This window comes from Microtus oregoni, unplaced genomic scaffold (genome assembly GCF_018167655.1).
Source record: "Microtus oregoni isolate MIOR12 unplaced genomic scaffold, Mior012 000026F_ref0000081, whole genome shotgun sequence".
Taxonomy (NCBI): Eukaryota; Metazoa; Chordata; class Mammalia; order Rodentia; family Cricetidae; genus Microtus; species Microtus oregoni.
In genome coordinates this window covers 28,572,045-28,596,693 of record NW_024543085.1, presented here as the reverse complement: position 1 = coordinate 28,596,693, position 24,649 = coordinate 28,572,045, and the positions used below count along the sequence as shown (strand labels likewise).

The 24,649-nt window shown below is 41.6% G+C and overlaps 1 pseudogene; it reads right to left on the bottom strand.

Moving 5' to 3' along the window:
- Nucleotides 1–245: 245 nt before the first annotated feature.
- On the bottom strand, nucleotides 246–24,649 carry LOC121463290 (annotated as a pseudogene).

Sequence of the window (24,649 nt, the reverse complement as noted above, 5' to 3'; positions counted from 1 at the left end):
TCCAGGATATCATCCTACCAACTGAACTCTATCTCTAACCACTATTTTTCTCTTTTATGTTTAAAAGAACTTCCAAAATTGTGTTTATTCAATGACATTTATATTTATTTTATTCCTTTAAAATGATTTGGTTTTGTTTGTATTGATCAAGTCATGTTTTATGTTTCATCAAGTTTCTACTTTTTTAAAACAGACTTAATTGACTTTATTTATTTATTTATTTATTTATTTTTGTATAAAAACCCTTATGTGGTAACCACAACTAGAGCATGGATCCTCTGAACTGAGACACTGGTGTGGGGTTTTACAAGATGGCCAGGGAATTTCTGATGAGGAGACTTGGTGAATACATTCTCTTTCCAGAGGTTAGGAGCCAAGTAGCTGTAGGTCTTAGAGATGGCATCAAAAGTGGCCTTGGCCAAGTTGCCCAGGGTGGCAGTACAGTCCCTGACTGATGTGTAGTAGTCATCAATATTGGTCATCATTAGTAGTTTCTTGGACATAGGGATAGAGACGATGCCAGTGCCTCTGGGCACAGGGTTGAGAAGCACAGAGTCACAGAGGCCTCTCTCTTTGCATATAATAGTGTGGGACTTGCTTGTCTTGTTCCCTGTGTAGCCTCTCTGCACAGGGATGATGAAATAATTGGCTAAGATGATGACAGTGGCTACTTCCTTGGAGCACTTAATACCAAGACCAACATGACCATTGTAGTCCCAAGTAGTGACAAAAGCCTTGAACATGGTCCACTGGCCAGCCTGCTTCTGCACTGGCATGGTCTTTAGAACCTCATCCTTTAGGGATGGCCCCAGGAAAAATCATTAATTTCGGAATTCATAATGGGCAGAGAGAACAGGTAGATCTCTTCCAGGGACTTTATCTTCTTGTCCTTGACTGGGTAGCCCAGCTTGGTGCTGGGAATCCACTCCTTGTCCTTGGCTTTACCTCCACAAGCTCCTAGACCTTGACCACAACCAGAACCTTGACCACATCCCTGGCTCCTAAAACTGCTGCCAAATCCTCCCCAGATGCCTCCTAATCTTGCCACTCACACCCCACCGATATCATCCACTACTTGTTGTTTTCCTGATGAAAAAGAAGTCAAAATTGTATTTTTATTTTCCTATTTTCCCTCTGGTTTTTTGTTCTATTTAAGTTTTCAGTGGTGAATGGCTAGTTCTTTTTTTTTAAGTCTGCCGTAATTCTTTTATAAAATTTATTATTTTTATTTTGCATATGGGTGTTTTTCTTGCATGCTGTCTGTGTTCTTCATGTGTGTCTGGAGCCCACAGAGGCCAGGAGAGGTTGTCTGATCTCCTGAAGCTGGAGTTACAGATAATTATGAGGCGCCATGTGGGTGTTGGGGATCAAGCCTGGGTCCTCTGGAACAGCAGCCAGAGCTCTTAAACCGCTGAGTCATCCCTCCAGCTTGTAGCTCATTTACTTTTGATCTTTCTCATTTTTTAATAGATGTATTTAAGGCTGTACATTTTGCTTTGCTATGCCTAACAGGTTTCGACCACTGAGACAATTTGTGGCTACTCTTCTCCTTGCTGTGGTCTGCGGGAATCATGCAGTGAGATTTCAGCTGAGAGAGCAGAAGGCTGGCCTACCAGAACAAATACATTCTGATGGAAATAAACCCAGTTCTCGCAAGGTGCTGGGCCAACCACATTTTGTTTATTAGCTGATTCTTACAGTAGATCCCTTGTGAAGCCATAAGCACTCTCCCGTGGTGCATGATTCAGCAAAGTATGGATAAGTGGGACAACTCTTCCCCATGTACTGATATATTGGACCCCCCTCCCCCCAAACACACTCTGTGAGACCTCCAGTGGGAAATTTAGTCCCATAGTCAATAACCTTGGTTCCCACAGTCTAATCTCTGCTTCTTTCCCTGAGATACATTAGAAGCCACCTCCCTGCAGCTATCTTCTGTTTGGCAGGACATGCAGTCAGGAAAGGAGTCTTTCATACAGATCACATTTGGGACCTTCGAAGATAAAGGGACGTCCAAGCTCAAAGAATTGCCTTTGTTTTGTGTGTGTATATGAACTGGAAACTTTACAGAATAGGATGAGAACAGCAGGAGAAGAATAAAGGAACTGATGCGGAAAAGTACGTATGTGGAAGAGAGTTCATTTAGCCTTCAGGTCTAAGTTCTGCGCTTACTGTGAGTCTTCTGAACTCTGAGGGGACACTGAGGCTGGTACCCAGAGGTCCCCGATATCTCTCCAATTTGTAATTTTAGTGTTGATGCATTTTTAAAAGCCAAGAATCATTAAAGATTGCTTAAATAATATTCAGCTATAATACTTGAATTTTCTTCGTGTGTGTGTGCATGCATGTGTGTGAGTGTGTGTATGTGTGTGAAACTGTACCCATGCCATGACGTATGTATGGAAGCCAGAGGACAACTCTATGTGTCAGTCTTCCGCAGTCTTTTTGACTGCTCCGTGTCAGCTGGCCCTCAAGCTGCAGTGGTCCCCCTGCCTCTGCCTCCCGAGTGCTTCAGTTGCACACACAAGCTCAAGTAACAGAAAGTTTTAGAGATTTCTTTTCAATATTTTAAATTACGTCTATCTGTTTGTGTGGTGGAGGATGTGCAATTGTGTGCAGGTATCCAAGGGGGCCAGAGCCATCCATTCCCCTGGAAACTGAAGTTATAGGTAGTTGTGAGCTACCATGTGGGTGCTGAGCACTGAAGTCTGATCCTCTGCAACAGCAACACGTGCTCTTAACTGCTGAGCCATCACTCTAGCCTGACAGGTGCAGATTTTTTAAAGTAGCTATTATTGTGCTAAATAAGATGAACTGTTATGTGCAAGATGTAATCACCCTTATGTTCCTGTGAGAGACAGCATTTTTATTAGCTACTTCCCATGTCTAATGTAAACGTCATCTAACTTTAGTGAGATTATATATTATTTTCTTACTATGAGATATTAAAAGCCTCCCTATTGTTTTGCTTTCCATTTGTATAACTACAATGAAAAAGTGCTGCTCAGATTTATTTTTCTTTTGTGACAAAATAGGGATCCCTAAGCCTCCCACTTCAGTGGGTCTGGAGTGGAAGCTGCAAGAGGGAGATTGTCACTCTGTTTGGCCACTGAGTTGGTGTAGAGCCTTCCAGTAGTTGAGGCCATCCTCTTCCTCTTGTGTTTCTGCTGGGTAGGCAGGTAATCCAAGTACTCTCACTCCTTGGAGGCCATATGACCATGTGGACCACCTTGCTGACTGTAGTCAGATCAACAGTCATATTTCCATTCCAACAGGAAGTTAACTTAAGGACAGACATTTAGCTTGATAATGTGATTATTGAGGGTGATGCCAGTAAGAGCTCTGAAAGAGGAAGATTGGATGTCACTGTTAAAGTCTCAAGGGATAAACTGGTCCTCCATGTATTCCAGGATAGCCTTTAGGTAGTGTCTTAGCTAGGGTTTCTACTATTGTGAAGGACACCATGACCACAGCAGCTCTTACAAAGGAAAACATTTAATTGAGGCGGTGGCTTACAGTTTCAGAGGTTTAGTCCATTATCATCATGGCAAGGAACATGGTGGCGTGCGGGCAATAAGAAATGGTCTGTGTCACCAGGAATAGCTTCAACATAGGAGACCTCAAAGCCTATCCCTACAGTGACACACTTCCTCCAAACAGACCACACCTACTCCAACAAAGCCACACCTCCTAATAGTGCTACTCCCTTTGGGGGCTATTTTCTTTCAAGTCACCACAGGTGGCCTGTCTTCTTTCTTTCCTTCCTCCCTCCCTCCCTTCCTTCCTTCCTTCCTTCCTTCCTCCTCTCTCTATTTATTTATTTATTTATTTATTTATTTATCATTATTTCAAGACAAGGCTTCTCTCTGTAGCCCTGGCTGTCCTGGAACTCACTCTGTAGACAAGGTTAGCCTCAAACTCAAAGATCTGAATGCCTCTGCCTCCCAAATACTGGGATTAAAGACGGGCACCACCATGTCCAGTTAGGTGACTCTTAATGTCCACTTTATTGCCTTCTCAATGCCATTATAACTGACGCTTTCCTACAGGTAACAAGTCAAATTTGAGGCCTAAAGTGGGTGGAGTCACAGAAGGACATGTCAGTGAACCTTCCATGCAGCCCACAGTTTTAGTGACATAAGTAGATGCAGAGGTGATGCTTTGGTTAGCACAACAGCCAATAGGCCAGTTTCCCAGAGGGGCAGTTCATAGATTCATTGGTGAAAGTGATGCCATCCATGGACGACAATCATGAGACCCTTCATGATGCCTACTCTGTCATGTATGACCTTGGCTAAGGGGACTAAGTTGGTGGTGCAGGAGTCATTGCTGACCCTTCTTATAGTTCACATTTGTCATAGAAACATCATCAAAAGGGACAGATGCCCTCTCCCTTATCCATGGTGGTGAAAATACCGAGGGACTCCATGCTATACTGACACAAACATCACTCCACTTGATGTTGGCAAGATTAGCCTGATGGAAGAGAGAGATAACCTCAGCCTTGTCTGTGCTATAAAACATGCCGTAGTGGAATTGGGCTGGAATATGCAAACCATGCAGCTGAGATCAATGAAAGGGCCATTTTCACTTTGCTAAATAGAGCTGAAACCAGCCCTGATAACCAGGGGCCAACAGGATGCCTGATAACCAGGGGCCAATAGGAAGAGATCTCTTCACGCCAACCATCACCATTTGTCTCAGGGATGCAGCCAGTACTGAATAAGAAAATGCTACTGTCTACCAAATGGAGAGGAGCAGGGAGCTGAAACACCAGTTCAGTCACACCTTTTCGTTAGTGAGGACATGCAGCCAGAAAGAAGTCAAGCTTCTAGAGCTCAGGTTCTGGGGAAACTGGCGAATAGGAGCGGCTGGATCATAGCTATTTCCACGATTCCACGTAGAATTCAAACTACCCGCAGAATTCTGGCCACACAGCCAGAATGAAAACCCAAGGCCTCAAACCTCCAGTCCCCGCGGTCTGAAGAGTCGGAGCTGAGGAAAGGCTGTTAAACTGGCACACTATCTGCTGGCGATTAGAACAGCAGCCAGAAAGAGAGTCCAGCAGCCAGAGAGAAGAGCAGGCAGCAGCTCCTCAGGCCCTTGCCCTCTCGAGGGCTTAAGGGAATTTCCATCTTGGAATTGTGTACAAAACCCTTGCACTGTGTCTCAGAGGTGTTCCACCTGCTTCTCCTTTGAACTTTAGATTGCATTAGAAGAGCTAACATTTGCTTGTTTGGAAGGAGCCTGCGCCTCCTCTCGACCCTTTTCCCTGGCCATTTGGAAAGGTCTGGAAGCGAGAAGGATTCTTTTAATAAGAGACACAGAGTTTCCTCTTGCCGGCCACACACTCACCCACCATTCATCTCGCTTTTTAAAAATGGGAATTCAGAGACTCTCCGGGTTTGGGGCAGTGCCTTTTACCTATCTTTCTCTGAATTCATAGACTGGTCAGAATGTTCAGTGAACCGTACAGTGAGGAAACCAAGTAGGGGCGAGATGGAGTGAAAGCTACCCAATATTGTTTGAAGGGGAATTGGGAAACAAGATGGTGTAATGAACTGTCTAGAAACTGAAACAGGAATCCAAATGGTACATCCCCGTGCCTTCGCACCCATCCTTCAGCAGCTGAGAATAATTATCTCCCAGGCTTCATCTACAGTGCCCTTTCTCAGGGCAAAGGAATGAAGATGAAGGTGGAGCCTGAATGTCAAAGCCGAACACTTCCCTAGAATGCTCTTCACTTCAAAATCATCTTTTTCCTGAAGTCCTTGAGCCAAGAAAAAAGGGGTTCTTAAAAATCTCTTTTAAGTAGTTTTTTGAGGTGTTAAAATGTTATTCCAAATATGAATTCTGCAGGCAATTTGCACATAATAGTCTTATTTGTACTCCTTTACAACTTAAAAATCTTTGCAAACTACTTTCTTATGCAATCTTCCTCAGGAAGCAGTTTGCTTAAGAAAGCAGTTGATGAAAGTTGTAAAGTGACTGAGGAAAATCATTTACCTGCAAAATAAAATATTGATCAAATGGTTAGGACTCGGAGTGAGCTCTCACATAAAAGAAAAAATAAAATGCAAAGATGTAAAGGCACCCAAGTGAAGAGAGGTCGCGGAATAGAATTAATTACCAAGACGCTATTTTCTTCTGAAGAGCCGAAGTGCTTTACCTGGTATCGCTCTCCTGTTCATGCTGTGTGAGAAAAATCAATGATAAGACCTGAGATTTACAAAAAAAAAAAAAAAAAAAAAAAAAAAAAAAAAAAAAATTAACTCAGCAGAAGCTGTGGGAAATGAGAAGTGTGAAAATGATCCCTTAAGTTACAGTGGAAACAACTTTTTACCCTAGGATTGCCGTTTCCCTTCTTTTCTGCGTTTCCCTTTCTTTTTGTTTTATCAGGGTGTTGACTGTCCCAGGCTTGGGTTTGCTGTGTAAAAAAGGATGAGGTTGAACTTCTGATCTTTCTGAGGCATCCTCCAGAGTACTGGGATTCCAGCCGTGTGCCATCACCTCTTCTTTTTGTGATGACAGAGAATGAAGCCTAGGGCTTCAGGCAAGTGAAGAAATACCCTACAAATGGAACAGTCATCTTTGACGAACTTTGAAATAAGACTTAAGGGGGAAAAAACTAAAATATCTAAGTTTTATCATATATGAGGGTTTTTGTTTTGTTTTGTTTTGCTTTTAACTCCTGTTGTTGCGTTAGTGCATCTGAAGTACAGGATGCCAGAACAGGAAATGCCAGTGCTCACCAAAAGACATGTTTCTTCTGCTTTGCCTGAGCATAAAACACCTTCCCAGTCATTGCAAGAAAGGCAGCCTGGGACACATGCCATTACCACCTATAAACCCACTCATACACTAGAGACTTTGCATTCTCAATCACCTTTCATTGCTTAGCTGAAGACAAGATCTTTCCATGAAGGGCTCTAAGTCCCGGAAAGATGATGGAACTCAGACAGTTGTGAGTCCCCGAATCTCTGCAAAGAAAGCTGCCAATCTGCCTGGAGTAGGACACAAGCAAGATGTGAGCCTTCTGTTGCGTTATCAATCTCAAGTTTAGAGGTTATTTCTTACAGTTACTGTGATGAGTACATGCTTATAGATCTTGCATCTGACTTGCACTAGTCTAAGATATACTGAGTCGGGAAATCTTGAAACAGGGTCCAAATTCTCCAAACGATCTGGGCTCACTGGAACTTGAGAAGCATGCTGGCTTAGCATTTGATCATTAGCAGTTTCTCTACAGAAAATGAAAGTTTTCAAACATGTTAAGATGAACTGTTCAAAAAACGGGTTTTTTAGGTTCATATATTCTTTTTTATCTAATTGTTTATTTTAGAGGATTATAAGTACATAATTTCCACTTCCCTTTAACCCCTCCAAACCCTCCCATATTTTGTTTTCTTTCAAATTAATAGCCTTTTCTAAAGAGCTTTAAATGTGACTATAGAAGAATAAATTTGAAGCAATTTTGTTTTCAAATTCAGTCATATTTTAAATCATCTTGATTAAAGTATGCCCAGACCATGTGCCACTAGACAAGGGTCAACAAGATGGTCCCATTTCCTGCTTCCATGGGTCTCTCTATCTACCTAGTTAGAACAGGCAGGTAGCAAATAAAAATATCTGGTGTTCTGAAAAAAATATAAAACTATTTAACCAAGGTATTGTAGATTTAGGGAAAGCATCCCAATAGAAGTGTTAAAGATGAATTAGCCTGTTGGAAGGGAAAAGGGAAACAATGGGACAAAACATTGACTTAAGTTGGTGTGGATAAGATCAAAAGCTGCAAGAGAAGGTGGGCCATGACATTGACATGGGTATCAATATTGACTGTAGCTCAAGAAAAGAGCACAGCCCAGATGGAGGAGAGGGGCGGGAACCAGTGTGAGAAGTCTAGAAGATAAGGACTATTGAAGAAGGTTAAAGAGAATGCACTCCCCCCACCGATTTCCTGGAAAGTTGCTAAGCTTTACTGGATGGGTCATGGGTGGAGGAAACCAGTCAATAGCTTAGTCTTGCAGAAATCTCATGCTAAATTAACCCATCCATTAATATGTCCCCTAAGTAATCATTTATTTAGCCCCACACAAAGGAGTTAGGATAAAATGATGGCAAGTCGGCCATGATCTCCTTCATTGTAAACAAGACAGCGATATAGAGATGATAGGTGGTTGTGTAATGTTTTTTACTCTTTTGACTTTTTGAGGGGCCTACCACCTAGCTCCCAAATAAATTAGATACAGAGGTTTATTATTAGTTATGAATGCTTAGTTATGAAGGCCTTATCTTGGCTTATTTCTTGCCAGATCTTCTTAACTTAAATTATCCCAACTATCTTTTGCCTCTGGGCTTTTTCCCTTTATTTACTTTTGTATATATTACTTTTACTTTTATTTTGTGGCTGGCTGGGTAGCTGAGTGGCTGACCCCTGATAGCCTCCTCACCTTTTATTCTCGTTCCTCCTTCTATTTATACTCTCTGCTTGCCAGCCCCACCTATCCTTGCTCCTGCCTCACTATTGGCCATTCAGCTCTTTATTAGGACCATCGGGTGTTTTAGACAGGAAAAGAATCATAGATTCACAGAGTTAAACAAATACGGCATAAACAAAAGTCACACACCTTAAAATAATATTCCCTAACAATAGGTAGACAGACAAATAGTAGATAGATAGATAGACAGATAGATAGATAGACAGACAGATAGAAAATAGTATCAGACATCGAGAAAAGAGAAGTCCAAGATTACAGAATGCTCTGTTTTCTGTCTTGCATTGGTGTAGGAGGGTCTTCTTTCTATATGTTGCTTTCATTGGTTGAATAAAGAAAACTACCTTGGTCTTTTGATAGGACAGCCCTTAGGTGGGCGGAGTAGACAGAACAGAATGCTGGGAGAAAGAAGGCAGGCAGAGTTAGCTGCCACGGAGCCAGCCACCAGGTCAGACATGCTGAATCTTTCCTGGTAAGCCATGACCTCGTGGTAACATACAGATTATTAAAAATGGGTTGAATCAAGATGTGAGAGTTAGCCAATAAGAGGCTAGAGCTAATTGGCCATGCAGTAATTTAATTAATACAGGTTTCCTTGTGGTTATTTCAGAGGTTAAGCTAGCCAGGCAGCAGGATACAGCCCGCCGCACTTCCTACAACAGAGTGCTGCTCCAACGTGGTAACAAATACCACATAAAACCTGAGAGGGCTTAAAAAGGAATTCTAGACACACACACACACACACACACACACACACACACAACAGAGTTTAACACAGCTTTTTGCTGTTTGCTAGGGTGTGCTGCAGAGAGATTTTCTGACTCAGTAGCCATACCAAAAAAAAAAAAAGCTGCATGGTTTTAAAACGTGGCTTCCTGGGCCCTGCCTGGGCCCTGTTGCTGGTGCAAACTCCGGCTATGGTGCATTTGTGGGCCTGGGTGTTTGTGTGTCTACTCAAGATCAGGAGGAAAGTAGCTGAGACCATGCCCGTGACTCAGCTCTTCCTGTCTGGGAAGATGATAGAATCAGGCTTGGGCAAGCGGGAGAGCATGGTGGATTCCTGCTGCCATACAGAGAGATGTTTCCAGGCTGCACACTGCTCTGCTTGGCAGATTTGGCTGCAACTCAGATAAAAAGGGCTTATGTGTGGCACACTCATTCTCCGGGTTGGAGCTTAGCTCCTGCCCGGCAGCCCCAGAGCTAGCAGAAATGGTACATCCACCATTTTGAAATTGGAGGGAGGTGAAGCCAGCATCCAGAGCAGCTGCAACCAAGCTGCTTAGCATTTTAAAAGCTCTTCAAGACAGTAGAGAATTAAAGACAATGCAGTAGGACAGATTCAGACATAAAAGACCCTCTAAATGGGTCATAGTGTTAGATAGGCATACGTAGGCTTGGGAGAGAGAAGAAAAGGGGTACTAAAAAGTCATAATATAAAGTTAATGCTTTAAAAAAGGGTAAAGCCTTTAAAGAGACAGAGTACAGATAGTTATAGATTAAAAGAAGAAAAATAAGCCACGTAAAATGGAAAATACGCAGAGAGTCTGTATTATATTTATTGTTTTTTCTTTGAATTTTTTGACTGTAAAGGAGCTACGTGCAGAGGCACATCTCATTGTGTGGGCTGCTAAGATAAACCAGGATGTATATTATAAAGGTATCTTGACTTCAAAATTTGGGTCTAAGGAAAAGAGGTTCTTCTTTTGTTTTCACAGAAGATGAGACCCTGTGGATTGCTTCTATCCCAATATGGTATGATAGACCATGCCCTCCTGAAAGGTTACCATAAACACCCTCGAAAAATTACTTCACTAAACTGCCAACTGAACCTAGCAAACAGGATACACCATGAAAGACCTGACTAACAGCCCCCCATGCAGCACGAAGCAGTTTGGAGAGAAATAACTACGTCCATATGCCCAAATATTGCTTATAACTGTTCTTTTACATTTAAAGGGGGATATGATATAGAGATGAATAATTTGCATTGGTATAAATCTTGATTTATTAATACAAGTTTAATGTCAATTTTGTTATATGCATATTTCTAATCTTGATTAAGGTATTGTGATTGTGTAGTTAATTTAAAAATGTAATGTATAATTAGGAAATATAGGTTGTTAATGGATAATCATCGATAATAGTCAAGAATGTAGTCATGTTAGTTAGATTTTCTAGATATATAGAGATATATTTCAGTTAGATAGGCATTCTTCATATCTTTCAAAGATTACGGAATATGTAGGCTGAAGATGGATTCCCCAATGGTACAGAATAACTTTGCATGACTGTCCAGGAAGTGAGATGTCTCTGTCATTTCTAGAGTTTTGGAAGTTGCTTACTTCTTGTTTACTTAGGTAATATTATATCCTTCTGGAGTCTTTGATGGAGTTGAAGAATAGATAAATAGTTATAGTTTCCTTTGTTATGATAAAAGATAAAATAGATATAAATATTGTAACTTTAATTCTTGCTTGATGACTTTTGTTACATGTAATTTTACTATGTTAAAGTGAAAGTCTTTCTTTTTTGTTTAAACAGAAAAAGGGGAAATGATTTAGAAGGGTCTTCTTTCTATGTGTTGTTTTCATTGGTTGAATAAAGAAAACTGCCTTGGCCTTTTGATAGGACAGCCCTTAAGTGGGTGGAGTCAACAGAACAGAATGCCGAGAGAAAAAAGGCAGGCAGATATAGCCGCCATGGAACCAGCTGTCAGGTCAGACATGTTGAATCTTCCCTGGTAAGCTATGACCTCGTGGTGACATACAGATTATTAAAAATGGGTTGGATCAAGATGTGAGATTTAGCCAATAAAAGGCTCGAGCTAATGGCCATGCAGTAATTTAATTTATACAGGTTTCCATGTGGTTATTTTAGGGGTTAAACTAGCTGGGCAGCAGGATGCAGCCCGCCACACTTCCTACAACATTGCATGATGATTTTTTAAAATACAGGAATAGGAGCTGGAGAAATGATCCAGCGGCTAAGAGCACTGGATGCTCTGCAGATGACCCAGGTTCCATTCCCAGTACCTACATGGTGGCTCACAACTGTCTGTCAGTTCTAGGGGATCTGAACCTTCTTCTGGTCTCCTTGGGCATCAGGCATGCACATGGTACATAGACACGTCTGTAGGCAAAATACCTATACACATGAAAGTAAATAATTAATTTTAAAACAGAAATAAAAATAAGTTGTAAGAGATAATGGGCTCAATATTGACCTTATGATACCCAATTTCAAGACTTATTATAAAGACGCAGTAATTAAAACAGCATAGTATTAGCATAAAGGTACAAAAGAAATCAATGGAACAGAACAGAAAGTCTAAAAATATCTGCATACGTATATGGTTCACTGAATTTTCACAAAGCTATAAAGCAATACAATTGCATAAATATAATCTTTTCAGCAAATTATTCGGGATTATTGGATAACTATATGCAAAACAGTTGATATATTACATAAAAATGAACTCAAAATGGATTTTAGATCTGATTAGAAAACTAAAAAAAGTAACAATAATTGAAGTAAGCATTGAAGAAAGTGTCAATGACCTTAGAGAAATTTTAGATTCAATACAATACAAACTAAACAAAACCACCCTATAGTTAGTAGATGAAAATGGGCCGGGACTACAGTTGAGTGGTGGGACACTTGACTAACTTGTGAGACCCTGAAGCTGAATTCCCAGCATTACAAACAAGTGATTTTTTTTTTAAAAAAGGCAAATGTAAATAAAATAGAAACATTGGGATTCATCAAAATTAAGAACTTTTTTTTATTTTTTAAATTTATTTATTTATTAAGGATTTCTGCCTCGTCCCCACAACCACTTCCCATTTCCCTCCCCCTCCCCCGATCAAGTCCCCCCCCCCCCCCATCTGCTCGAAGAGCAATCAGGGTTCCCTGACCTGAGGGAAGCCCAAGGACTGCCCACCTCTATCCAGGTCTCGTAAGGTGAGCATTCAAACTGCCTAGGCTCCCACAAAGCCAGTACGTGCAGTAGGATCAAAAACCCACTGCAATTGTTCTTGAATTCTCAGAGGAATGTGGAGATAGCTTAGTGGGTAAAGATATTCGCTGCCACGCCTGAAATCATGAGTTCAATCACCAGGATCTACATGGTGCCAAAGAGAGCTGACTCCCCCAAGCTGCCCTCTACATGTATGCCTTATCCTGTGCATGCACCTGTATACACGCATATACACACACTCACACGCACAATCTTAAAATATTGTTTTTTAAGTTTTAAAACCAATACTAAGAAAACAATTATATTTTAAGATGGTCAAAAGATTTGAGAAATTACTTCACCAGAGAAGATATAAAGATAAATAATCATATAGGATGTGCAGTATCAACAATCGTTAGGAGACTGCACACCTCGTCAAATGTCTAAGAGTCAAAGTTCCACAGCAACAATTGTTAAAGAGGATTGTCACTGTAACTGAAACTCTTACATTCTCCTTACACTTCTGGTGGGAATGTAACGTGCTAATCATTCATTTGGAAAATGATTTGGCTATTTCTTAGGAAGTTTCACACATATTACAATATGATCCATCTATCAGCTGCTAAGTATTTACATAGAAATATGAAAATGCAAATCTATACAAAGCCTTGTATATATTGATGTGCATTTTCATACACACACATACATTATATCTGTTTTTAATAGTCCCAACCTGAATACTAACGATCATTCATCACGGTGAATGATTAATACATTCTAGTACAACCGTTTGTAGAGTGCTATGTGACAGCAAAGGGAATAAGCTATTCATACACGCAACAAGGGATTTCAAAATTACTGAACTAAGCGGAAAAGTTATTAAAAAGATAAACCTTATGAATTTATTATTTATGTTCTTATGGACTGGAGAGATGACTCAATGTTAAGAGTGCCTGCTGTTTTTGCAGATGACCAGAGTTTGGCTCCCAGCATCCATATTTGTTAACTCATAACTGCCTGCAACCTTAATCCCCGTGAATCCAACAGCCTCTCCTGGCATCCACCTTTATCCACATACACATGCATGCATACACACAGGCACTCATACATAGATAGAGCTGTAGAAAATTTCAATTCTCTATAGTTACAGGAATCATGTAGATTGTTGTTTGAGAACTTGGTGGGTGTAGTTAAAGTGCATAGGGGAGCGACTAGAAAGGAACACAAGGGACCTTTGGGGATTGATGTACATTAGCTGGATGATGCCATGTTTTCATGGACGCTGACATTTGTAAACTTTTCTCAGGCTGTGCATTTTATATTTGTGACTTCTATGATTTCCATCAATCTACTGTTACCTTAAAAAGTAAAACTATAGGGCTGGAGAGATGGCTCAGTGGTTAAGGGCATTGCCTGCTCTTCCAAAGGTCCTGAGTTCAATTCCCAGCAACCACATGGTGGCTCACAACCATCTCTAAAGAGGTCTGGCGCCCTCTTCTGGCCTTCAGGCATACAGACAGAATATTGTATACATAATAAATAAATAAATTAATTTAAAAAAATTACCATTAAAAAAAAGTAAAACTATAATGTCTCTACCATAAAAAGACACCTCTGACAACAGCAGATGAGAAAAAGCAACTGTCCCAACCAAACTTCGAGAAATGGGAACAGAATTTCTTGAAGCTAAAACTTACCTGAAATGTAAGACTCATTGGATACATTCAGCCTTAAATTGGACCCAGCTGAAGAGTGGTTTCATGACCCAGAAGACAGATCAAAGGGACTGGTTCCCCCAAACTAGTATTCCCAACAAGATTGTTATGGTTGACCTCAGGGAGAGCAATTTCAGTGGACCAGGGAGAAGCTAGGGTACATTGAAAGGAAAACTGAGTGAGAAAAGGGAAAGTAAAGAGAACGCATTTAGACAATCTAGCAAATGCTTGCCCGGGGAGCGGAGGTTTAAAATAGAGTGTGTGCGGAAGAGGCAGAAAATTTTATTTCTGCTTTTTTTGAAAATGTTCATATCCACAGAAAAGTTATAATGATGATTCCTTAACACACTCACCCCAGATACATCCAGTTCTTCTTACAACCTAGAGAGACACTTTCCCCATAGCATCCAAAGTAGATCACTGGGCATTTCACACCTCAACTCATGAGCACACGTGTCTCAAGAACAAGAGCACCCCCTCCCGTGTGTGTGTCCACGTGTGCACATCTTTGTGTGTATATGGGTGCATGTATGTACAGGTGTACATGGAGGCCAGAGAACAACTTTGGTGTTGTTCAGGCCTTATTCTTTTCCTTCCTTCCTTCCTTCCTTCCTTCCGTCCTTCCTTCCTTCCTTCCTTCTTTTCTTTCTTTCTTTCTTTCTTTCTTTCTTTTTTTCTTTAATTTTTAGACAGGGTAGCTCACTGACCTAGAACTTGTCAGTTAGGACAGGCTACACGGCTGCTGAGACCCTGCCTCCAGCTCTCCAGTACTAGGACTTAAGGTGCATGACATCACCCTCAGGAATTGAACTCAGGGCCTCACGCTTGCATGCCAAGTGCTTTACTGACTGAACTATTTCCCCCAAAGACAAGAGCATTCTGTTTCTGATGTAAGGCAATCAATATGAATTCAAGGGCTTCATTCAACATATTAAGTATACATTTCTCCAGTTGGCATAAAAAATGTTTTATAAGTACTTTTCCTTTGAGATGAGATCCAATCAAAGTTAACAGATTGTATTTGACAGTTAAGAGTCTTCGGCTTTCACCACGCCTCCTTCCCTTTTGTGCGCATTCAACCCTTTGAAGAGTATTAGATAGTGTCCAGGAGAACATTCCACAGTCTGAGGTTACAGGATCATTTTCCTGTCGTAAGTTTCAGGCCAGTCATTTCTTTCAAGACACCACAAATGTGTTTCTTCAAAGCTTTGATTATCCATTAGGAAGCATCGACTAGCAGGCTGTTCCACTGTGGAGGAAGCTAAGCCTGACTATTTGGTTACTGCCGTTTCTCAGAAAGAGTGGAGAAATGTAATAAAGAGTAAATAGAGCGGGAAGATGATACTGGAAGAGAAAGCATAGTAAGTAGAGGGAGAGGTGCAGAGAATAGACGGAGAACAAAGGATGGATTAGCCCCAGCCAGAAAGAGAGATAACTCTTACTTTATGTCCGAAGGAAAGAGGGAAACCCGCTGCAGATGCACGAAGCTAATCCATCTCCTGTAGCTGCTCTGGAGAAGAGCGGGGAGATGGACTGCTAGGAGCTGTCACGGACCAGCGTAAGTGGAAGACTGTGGGAGCCTCGACCTAGAAGCAGAGACTATGAACAGTGGATTAGTCAAGGGGACAAAGAGACAAGAGGGTTGAGGAGTGAGGCAGCAGGAGAGATGGGACTCAAGCTGCTGGATGGAGGGAAAGTAGAACTATGGGTGAGGGCAGAGAATCCGGTGCCAAAATGGTCAGCTCACAGATGCAGGGGAGAATAAGGCAGGAACAAACACCAGAGGACTAGAATGAAGAAAAGCTTCTGGAAAAGGAGGAATCAGATACTGACTTGATCTGGGGACGTGACACGGGAACTAGATGGCTGTGAAACAGAAAAGACACTAACAGGTGACATGAGCATCTTGGAACCTGTCACCCAGTGTGTTCTAGGTGGGGTGGAGAATTCAAAAAGAACACGGGCATCTGCTACCAGCTGATCCCAGCTTCTCTCACTCACAGTTTCACAGTTTTCCTTGGCATAAATGATACAATAACTCTGGAGACAATTCCACTCCTCAACACACAATTGACCAACGGAGTTTCGGCTTAAAATTGTTGAATCAAAATCTGTGTAGAATTCCAGCTGCAGTGGGCCTTCTTTATCCTTTTGGGGCATTTTTAGGATTTACAAGAAAATTTTCATTAGAAAAATTCTTTTCTTACAGATGATCTTTTCTAATCCCTTACCTGGCATCTGTGTTTTATCACAAGAACTCGAGTTAGCTGTGATTGGATGGTCCTGAAGAAACTGGATTAGATCAGCGAGGGGTTTTGGACTTCATTAATTTTTTTTTATTGTTGGCCTCTTGGGAAATTTGATGAAAATATGACTCCTTTTTCCAGGAGAATGAACATTTGCACGACCCTACACAATACTGCATTCAATTTCAAGGTACCTCACAGACTGTCACTTAATATCCCCTGAATTTGATTACCATGGGTACCATTTCAGTCCGATAATATTATGACTATTTCAACAAAGTCGCTCGGCTTGTTATCCAAACATTTCTTTAGAACTTTGCCCTAATCATTCCCCCAAAACTTGTCTTTGATATCTATTTTACATACTGAGTGAAGTCTGAAGCAGCTCTATGAATTTCCCCTCTGCCTAGGATGTGATTTTTTCTCTCCTACCTGGATTTGCCGCCATCATAGCCCCTGAGAGTCTTGTACTGTTTACCAGACAGATTTTATTTTAAAAAGGATCATCCACACCGCGAAGCAGCTGAGGCTGACATCCACTCTGTCAACTGGCAACAGCCCAACCCTGTAGCTGAAGTGGGATAAAGGACATCAGAGACACTTGCCAACCAGCCAGCTCAGCGCAGCCTGGGAATCCCAAGTCAGAGGGAGGCGCTTGGGCACAGAAGGCAGAGCAGAGACTGATGGATTGAGGAGAGAGTGTCTGCCGAGCACACCTGTGCTCACGGTCCCTAGAGCCTTGGAGATGACAAGACCAGAAAGAAACCTGGGAGAGACACGAGGAAAGAGAGAAAAGAAAAACTACACTTCTCCAAGCAAGCAAGTGAGCAGGCAGCACGCATACACAGTTTAAAATTGTGTGTGGAGATAGCATTCTTTCCCCCCCGCCCCTTGGTCTTAAAGTCAATACCTGTTAAAATATGAGAGATGCTGAAGAGATGGCTCAGTGGTTGAGAGCACTGGTCTTGTAGAGGACCTGGGTTTAGTTCCCAAGCCCCATCTGGTGGCTCATGACTATCTGAAATTCCGGGTCCAAGAGATCCAGGGAATCCAGTGCCTTCTTCTGACTTCCGTGGACATCAGGCATGCATGCGATGCACATACATATCATATGCATAAAACAAAATAAGTAAATCTTTATTTAAACAAAGCAAAACAATAACCTATAAGAGCATCATGTCAGTCCATAAAGTGCTTGTTCTGTGTGCATGAGGCCTTGAGTTCATTGAGTGCAGGGAGTCTTAGGGTTTCTGTTGCTGTAAAGAGACACTGGGACCACTGCAACTCTTATAAAGAAAAACATCTAATTGGGGCTGGCTTACAGTTTCAGAGGGTTAGCCCATTATCATCATGGTGCGACCTGGTGGGGACCATGCAGACACGGTGCTGGAGAAGTAGCCGAGTGCCCTACATTTTGACTGGCAGGCACCAGGGAATGGTCTCAGACATTGGCCGTGACTTGAGCATATATGAGATCTCAAAGCCCATCTCCAATGTGACACACTTTTTCCAACACGACCACACCTATTCCCGCCAGGCCACACCTCTAAAAGCACCACTCCCTTTGGGGGCCATTTTCTTTCAAGTCACCACAAGAGGGGGAAAAAAAGGCCAGGCATGGTGGTGTGTCCTTGTAATTCCAGCCCAGGGGCATGAAGATAGGTCGGTCTCGGGGCTTGCTGACTACCCAGCCTAGCCTCCTTTGTAAGTTTCAGGTTAATGAGAATAGACTCAGCAAACAAGGTAGACAGGGCCTGAGAAACTCAAGGTTGTTCTCACCTCTCGATGGGCACACATGCACACACACACACTTGTGATCACATGTATATATACACAGAAGCATGTATTTACACGGGGCGGAGGAGAGGGAGAGAGTCTGTGCTGGTAAGATGACTCAGTGTGTAAAGGTACTTTCTGCCAAGCCGAATGTCCTGAGTTCTACCCCCAGAACATGCATGGTTAAGGAGAGAAACTCTGGCAGGCCGTCTTCTGACCTCCACAGTGTGCTCTGGCAAGTGAGTAAAATCCTAATACATTTTTAGAAAATAAATGGTTTACCCAGACCAGATCATTCCCTCCTGCTTCTCCTTGCAGTAGAAAAGCAGCCTTTGCCCTGTTTCTCCTCACACCTTCTCTTTGTCTACGCTAATTCATCAGCTCCCACATCTAACTACACTCCATCAAATTCCTCAAATGGTAATATAAAAATTGTGTACGCTTTACTTATTGTCTTGGCTTTTATCTATTGCCCCAGAGGATTTTAAATATTTACAACGAAACCTGAAATACAGACAAACGAGTAAAAAAACCAGCCACTAGGTGGATTATAGCTTTGTCATGGAAACTTATGCTTAATAAAATTACTGCAATTGATTCCAAAACAGCTCCAAGCATCCTTGAAGCTGAGATTAAAAAAAAAAAAAAAAGACATAGGATGACTGTAATAGTCATTGTCTTCATTACCTGAGGAATTAATTATATCAACTTAAGGGATGTTTTTGCTGTTATTGGGTTTTAAAACGAGTTTACCTGTCATGGAGATAGTCAGCTAATACAGAACATTTACATCTTTGCTTTATTTGAAATGAGTAGATGTTTTTATATGCAGCTTTTCCAAATATGAATATCAAAAGAGGAAACACCAAGTTGTGGCCTTGTTGTGGTTTCCTTGGGGTAGCTTGGGGTGTGCTGTGTGTTTCTCTTTAATTATTATGGGAATAGAGAGTAGGCCAGGGAAATTCATCTTTGGCCATGCTTCCCTGAAAATTCTTCTCATTACCAGCTGCCTCAGGTGAGTAACGACCAGCCAAGGAAGGTAAGCTGAGAGCTAAAACTTACATCTTCCCCATGGTTGATGGGTGATCAACAGGCTCCAGGAACCTTCTGCTGTTGGCTGAGATGTCCTCATAAACATCTTGGATTTTTGGAGGATTCTTTATATTCTTGTCTCAACGGAGGACTTTTCTCCATTTGCACCCTAGGCAGGCTTTGGGTGCTCATCGATATTATCCAGCCTTTCTCAGGAAGCAGCTGCAACTAAATACAATATTGGAATTTTAAATTAGAACATTGTGGGCTGGCAAGAGGGCTCAGTAGTTGAGAAAGGCAGCTGCTACCAAGCATCACTCACCACCTGTGTGTGCTTCCTGACCTACATGGTGGAAGGAGCAAACAGACTTTCCAAAGTTGTTCTCTGATTTCCACGTAAGTGCTATGACATGTGTGTGCATATGTGTACACACACACACACACACACGTGTACACACACCCAATTTTTACTTTTTTTTAAAAAGATGGAAGTCGTTTAGCATAAAAGCTAGAGTGGAAGGAGATGTCCCTGGTGACTGTTTTGAATTTGACATGATTGATCCTAGGGTTTTCCTTTTGATAATAATCAATGGGATTATTTGCTTTATAGAATGTGAATACAAAGAACAAGACTTCCTTGATCAAAGAAAATGATGTTTATCTTTCCATTCACCATGGGAACAGAGATTCATCCAGCTTATCTTAAAATTTACTTGAACCAATATCTTTGGCATGAATTCTGAGGAGTGAGAAAGGATTATAAATTTGCCATAAAGAAAGTAGAGTATATATCATTTCTATTCTGCAGACGCATTTCATGGTGCTAAAGAAGTTAGGGTGACATCAGACTTCAGTAAAGACAGTGTGGTACAAACTATGAGGAGCACCAGTTGTTACAAGGGGAGATGGGCACTCCAGCTCTGCATATTGTCAAAGTGAAATAGTTTCCTTTAGATTCTAAGTCGGCCCAAATATGAATGAAGTCCACACGAATTAAATCTCTCAGAACAAGAAATTCCTTTGGTCTGTGTACAGTTATTTGACCTCTGGGGATTTGCTTATCTTGTAACTCAATAAATAGACAGAAAGGTTTTAAAAAGAATATGGCCATGCTGCCATTCATCTTAGTTTCAGATTTAAAAACCCGAACTAATCAATGGTGAAATCATTCTGTAATAAAAAGGAGTAAAAATAATAGAAGCCCAGGATTGGAGGTCCATACAGACTAGAAAAAAAATCTGAAGATGTTTTCACCTGGGAAGAGAGAGAGAGTCAGTGGGTGGGGAGAGGAAGGGAGAGAGAGAGGGGGGAGGGGGAGGGATGTAGGGAGGGAGAGAGAGAGATTCCTTTTAAATCAGCCACATTACTTGAAGTGTGTTCCACCAGGTTGTGAGTACCATACCAGTTCCAGGTTTAGCTAGAAGAAACAGGATTTTTTTTTCCTGGGCCAGCAAGATGGCTCATTGGACAAAGGTATTTGCTGCCAAATCTGAGCACCTGAGTTTTATCCCCAGAACTCACAGAGTTGAAGAAGAGAACTCACTCTTGTAAGCTGCCCTCTGATCTCCTTATGTGCACACTTGCATGCACACCCATACCCACACACAACACACATAAATACAGCTAAATCAATCAACAAATAAATGTAATTTTAAAATTCCTTAGTCAAATTACTTTGGGAATGAGCACATGGCGTTCTCGATCCTGTTGAGTCATAATGTAGATTAACAAAGGCAGGGGTGTATGCATTGTTCAACTTGAGTTTTCTAAACTTATTTCACTAGGGCATTTGTGTTTCCTATGAGAAGCACTCCACCAAGCAGCAGTAGATGAAGTGTTGGCCATTTCACCATGGTTCCATGCTGCAGGCTGAAGACTTACTTATGTCTGTCATAGTTCACTAAACACTATCTTCTGAAGGATTAAGATGAGTACACCCAGCCTCTGGGACTTTTCTTAGTACTGTTGGTTCCTTCTGGGTCTAGATTTCTTTTTGGTGTCTGTAGGCCATATTCCTCCTGTATTCATGGTGGAAATTTACCAATTCTTATAGACAACTACCATTAAGGGGTACTTGTTTTACTAAAAATTGTAAACCTGTGTCATAAGTATAGGTTTTCTTGCTCTAATGTAGATGGGAAACATTTTCTCTAACCATAGCATTTTTCATAACTGTTAGCATTTGGAAATTATTATTCACCTATTTATATATGGTGGTTGTTTTATTGAAAAAAGAGTAGGTAAGAAAAGACAATTCCCATTTCCAAATGGCTTCCTCTCTATAGGTTAGCTAACTTATATTCCCAATCACACTATAACCTGAGTCTTGTTATCTTCCTTTCAAGATCTGAAAATTGAAACTTAGAGGCATTGACAAATATGTGTCATGTGTGGGAGACTCAGAATTTGAAGCCAGTCTCTTAGATTCCAAACTCCATAATTTTTCTATGATTCTATGAATTTTAGGACACAAGACATTGGAAGAAGTAGAAGATATGTTTGCCATTTACTAAGTATGTAATGCTATCCCATTATTGCTCAATGGACATATAATAATACAGGCTGAATACATGGCTTCTTTTTTCAGGGTTGAGGCCTCACACATACTGGGCCAACATTCTATCAATGAACTATGGTCCCAGTTCTCCGTCTATCTATCTATCTATCTATCTATCTATCTATCTATCTATCTATCATCTATCTATCTATCTATCTATCTATCTATCTATCATCTATCTAAGGTACCTGTTTGGTCTAATAAAGAGCTAAATGGCCAATAGTGGGGCAGGAGAAAGGATAGGTGGGGCTGGTAGGCGGAGAGAATAAATAAGAGGAGAACTCTAGGCTCAGGAGAGGAATGAGAGAAGGAGGGAGGGAGAATGAGGAAGATGCCCAGGGCAAGAAACCAGGCAGCAGATAACCAGCAGACAGAAGGAAAGAAAAGTAAAAAGTCCCCCAAAACAAGAGGTAGATAAAGAGAAGCAAGTTAAGTTCAAAGAGTTAGCCTGAAATGAGCCTAAGCCATGCTGAGCATTCAAAATGAATAAGTCATTTCCATGCCATGATTTGGGAGCTGGTTGGTGGTCCCAAAGGAAAAGCCTAGTACAGTCCTGTGTGGTAAAATGGCTGTAAACTAAAGAACTGATCCTACCAGAGCTTAGATGGACAGAGAGTATGGCTGCCTGTGCCTGACATTCCATCAACTTCATGTTGGGGATCGGGGCAAGAGGGTTCATTCTGTGAACAGACTCGGGGCCATCAGAGGATGTAACAGTGGCATCAACCCTTCCTGGTTGACATCAGGACATCCATTCAAGTGTCTCTTTGTGATAAGATAGTCTCTCTCCGAAGATGTTAAGCACCCGTGGTAGCCACCTGCTATGCCTCCCTTGTGCTCTTGGTACATGGCTTACACACACTTATGTCTCCATTCTTGGAGCAAGTGTAAGAACGACCCCCCCCCCCCAACATATCACCAATGTGCTAATGTCGCAATGTCGAGGTCAAAAATAAGAAAATGCTTACATGGTTTTTAATACCACAGACCATCCTCAGATGTCCTACTGAATACCCGCAAAAGTAGAAGACAGGCCCCCTGTGGCTGTGAAACACTGTCTTGGAATAAAGTTGGTCTCTGAGGAAAACATAGACAATTGATGCAGATACAAGACTGTTCTGAAAGGGAAACACTGGGGAAGGAACGAGAGAGGCATCCCGAGAGGCCTGGCTCTCTTTTAATTGGTCTCCTTTGACCTCTGTGTGCACTCACTGGTTCTTGAGGAGAATATTGCTTAATTTTCATGTTTGTCAGTTTTATGAAATTCCTGATTTTGATTTCTAATTTTTATGCTCTCACGATCATTACCACTCCCATCTTCTTCCTTTTAAAGATTTCGTTTTTTCATTTCAATTATGCATTTATGCATGTGTCTATGTATGTGTGTAGCACAAATTCTAATTGATCTTAGTAATAAAAACCCAGAGTCAGATATTAGGGGGTGAAAGCTGAAAGATCAGAGAAGCAGAGTAGCCAGCTACGAGGTCTTAGCTCTAGGAAATCCTCAGACTGAATGGGGTATCCTGTCTCTACAAGTCCTCAGACTGAATGGGGTATCCTGTCTCCACTAATTCTTAGACTGAACGCCACCTCTAGTGAACCTCAGACTGAATCCTGAGTTCCTGTCTCCTGTCTCCTCCGGCTTTATATTCCTCTCTCAGCCCAGCCACATCACTTCCCGTCTCCACCTCCCTAGTGCTAGGATTAAAGGTGTGTGCCACCACTGCCTGGCCTCTATGGTGAACTAGTGCGGCTAGCCCGGCACTCTGATCTTCATGCAAGCTTTATTTGTTAAAGCACAAACAAAATATCACCACGTAAGTACACGTGAGTGCAGTGTTCTGCAGTGTCCAGGAGAGGGCATTGGATTCCTTGACACTGGAGTAACAGGTGCTGGTGAGCTACCTGACAGGGAAGCTGGGAATCCAAACTGGGCCCTCTGCACAGGCAGCATGTGTTTCTAAACTCTGAGCCATCTCTCCAGGTCCCATCCCAGTCTTAAACTTGTAAAAGATTTGTTTTGGGCTTGACGTATGATCTATTCTGGAAGACGTTTTCTATGTATTTGTTGGATTAAATACTTTGTATATTAAAAAGTAAATGGAGAAATACCTTCAACCTGGCTGCCAGGCAATGGTTATGGGGTTAAGTGGTTCTGTGGAAGGACTGAACCTCTCCCCAAACACACACACACACTTCTGGGGTAATAAGCCTTTGGCATGCATTAACAATCTGAAGTACTAAGGTTGATCTCTGCCAATAGATACACGGGAAGCTTTTGCTATGGAGCAAATACTGACAGGACACATTTAAAAACCAAAACAAAAACACCCACTGTGGAGGTGTTTGCATCCTGAGTTTGTGGAGCAGTTTATAGTGTTGATGTAACATTTTTAATTCCTGAAACACTTAGGGTAGCTTTCAGTCTCCTATGTCACAAAAGACCAAACATTGTGTGGCCTTGTTGTTTAAAAACTCCGATAAGACAGTCTTAGGACAAAAGACGGGGGAACACTCATGCTCTCTGGCTGCCATCCTTTGTAAATAGTTCAGCCAAGCGTCACTGGGTTTGTCTGACATCTACCAAATTCCTACATAAATAACCATTACCTGGGAAGCGTGAGCAGCTGGGAAAGAAATAAGATTTAATGGGTTCAGATGGATAAGGTGGTCCGATCCGGCTGACTCTGCTTTGAGATGAGATGAGGATCCTGTCTAGGAGCTGTGAGACTGTAAATACGCGCTAAACGTGGCACTGAAAGCCTGTTAGACACAGCTCTGGGCTTCACGGAGGTGTGAGGGGAGAGAGATTTGCTCGGTGCCCAACGGCAGAACATTTTAACACTCTGTCTTCGCAGATGAAATACCGTCAT